The 2,500-nt window shown below is 36.2% G+C and overlaps 1 protein-coding gene across 2 annotated transcripts in view; it reads left to right on the top strand.

Annotated features, from left to right (window-relative positions):
• LOC135110935 (maternal B9.10 protein-like) overlaps positions 1 to 2,500 on the top strand; it is a 15,584-nt gene that overhangs the window by 10,831 nt on the left and 2,253 nt on the right. For both annotated transcript variants that reach the window (XM_064023626.1, XM_064023636.1), the window contains exon 4: positions 1 to 2,500. This exon is cut by the window's left edge and continues 4,467 nt beyond it; it is cut by the window's right edge and continues 2,253 nt beyond it. The gene's annotated coding sequence lies outside the window, so the exon portion shown is untranslated.

Below are 2,500 nucleotides of genomic sequence, written 5' to 3' on the forward strand. Positions count from 1 at the left end.
TACAACTTTTTTTTTTCTTCTTTTTTTATGCTGGTACAGGATTTGTATTTAACATACATATAAGCTTTGAAATGGTAATAGTGCAGGGAGATACTGGAATACAATTGCCAGTGAATGCTGTAATCTAAGTAAGTTAGTGATAGTTGGTTGGATTATGTATTTGGAGAGAGAATCACAGTGGTCAGATAAGTGAATCATCAGCTTTATACTAATGTTTATTGTAAGGTATAGATAAGTGGGGACTGGATGAGTGCTTGGCAAGATTGTTGAACACTCACACCATGAGTTTGTACTGTTCTCATTAAGGTGTGGTTGATGAAAACTTGCCACATTAATGATAAATGCTATTCTTGATAATAGTCTTAAATTTTTGATTGAATCTGAACTGCTTATGTGGTAATTATAACCTAGAATTAGAAACATTGAAAAATGCATGTTAAAGTTACTAATTGTTGTGATATATGAATACTTTGATGAGTGCAAACAGCTGCGATATTTAATGCGCAAAATTTGGAAAAAACATACCTAATTAGTTTATACAGAGGAATGATCTTAATTTTCAAGTGCTCTTCTCAGAAAGCATCTTAACAAATTCAGCCATATCTTGAGGCTTGAGGTGGCTTTGACCAGTCTCAGCATAAGTGTATGAGGTGGTGCCCTGGGTTTCTGCTTTTTAGAAAAGTGGTAATGGTGTGTTCTGTATTCTGAATGTTTGGTTGAACTTTTTGTGATGATTGGTAATTTCTATAATTTCTATGGCAGTGGCAATGCTTCTGAATTTAGGAAACTTGCTCAAACATGCACTTGATGAAAGTTCACAAAAAAAATCACAATTAGTGTGCTTAAGTAGTTTATTTACACATTTCCAATGGAACTAGGTTGGAAAATATTGCATGTTCAGATGCGTATTCTAAATGCCTATAATTATGAAGAGTTGTGTTTAAACCAAGAGCAAAACAAACAGGAGGAGTTGGCTTTGTAAACTCCTGTGGGTCGCCACAGCTGCGATCAACAGTCAGTGTAGTTTACTAACCCATACTAATTGCAGTGGGTAGAGTGAGTGAAAGAAGGTTGTCACTAACACAGATTAACCTAAGCTTTACCCTCTTTAGCATGTGGCTGGATGCTGGCATGTGTGCTGAGTGATTGACTGGCTGTGCAATAATACTAACCATGTGTAGGTAGTGTAGCTAATCTCCCACCTTGCAAACACCTTCATGGGACACTTAGACTTGAGACTGTCATCCACTCTGTGTGTGTGTGTGTGTGTGTGTGTGTGTGTGTGTGTGTGTGTGTGTGTGTGTGTGTGTGTGTGTGTGTGTGTGTGTGTGTGTTTCAGATGACTTACTGCAACAGTAGTGCTGGATTGACTGATTGGATATGTATACATACACACACATGTAAGCACATTTATTCATATATATGCACACATACACAGGTGAATTAAGATTTACAAATAAGATATGTTCCTTAGAATGGTATGAACATATGATTTGGAAATTGGGATAATTTATTGATTTTAAAATTTCTTTTCATATAGTGCATTTTCACTATCTGTGAAGTTGATTTTCAAGTTTTTATTCATTAATGTGAATTCTGCAGTTATAATTTGGGATATGGAACAAACCAAAATTGTCACTTCAGTATTCATAAATTCTCTCTCTCTCTCTCTCTCTCTCTCTCTCTCTCTCTCTCTCTCTCTCTCTCTCTCTCTCTCTCTCTCTCTCTCTCTCTCTCTCTCTCTCTCTCTCTCTCTCTCTCTCTCTCTCTCTCTCTCTCTCTCTCTCTCTCTCTCATATGTGTATATACATCTAGCCTTCAGCCATGCATGACTAGGAAAATTAAGTGTGTATGTGTGTTGGCGTTCGTGCGTGTGTGCAAGCGTAAATGCATATATGTGCGGGTGCTATTCAGACCTTCATTTGTTTTTTTTGTTTTTTCCTATGAACCTGCATTGACATGTTTATAGCTAACGTCCTATTTAATGAGGAGCAACTTGCAAGTGTCTAGTTAGATTTGCTAGAAGTGAAGTAGTATTTCATTAGGGGTTGATAGCTCTTTTGTTTTGCTCTTGGGTGTTTTGGTTGTTGTAAGTTTACTTACCTTCCTGAATTTCTTTCTGAAACATGCACAATTTTCTTGGAGTGATTCTGCTTTGTATCTTGTTGACAGGTGGAATTTGTTACTCTGAGGCCTACTATAGAATGTGTGTGTGTGTGTGTGTGTGTGTATTTACAAATATATAAAATTATGTTGGTATGGCATTGTACCTGTAAGGAATGTGCTTTATTGTTGTTAATGTTTTCATGTCTTGGGCTAGGACCTTCAATATTTACATACATATATCTATATATCTATCAGTATATATCTGTATCTATCTGTCCATCTGTTTACTCAAAGGATTTTTGCTTAGGGGTATCTCATCACATTGTTTCCAATAGTCTATTTTTTTTATGTCTTGGATACAAAATGTTTCTTTAGTTTACTTTGGGGACTTCAG

The sequence above is a fragment of the Scylla paramamosain genome, chromosome 2 (assembly GCF_035594125.1).
Source record: "Scylla paramamosain isolate STU-SP2022 chromosome 2, ASM3559412v1, whole genome shotgun sequence".
In the NCBI taxonomy this organism is placed as follows: Eukaryota; Metazoa; Arthropoda; class Malacostraca; order Decapoda; family Portunidae; genus Scylla; species Scylla paramamosain.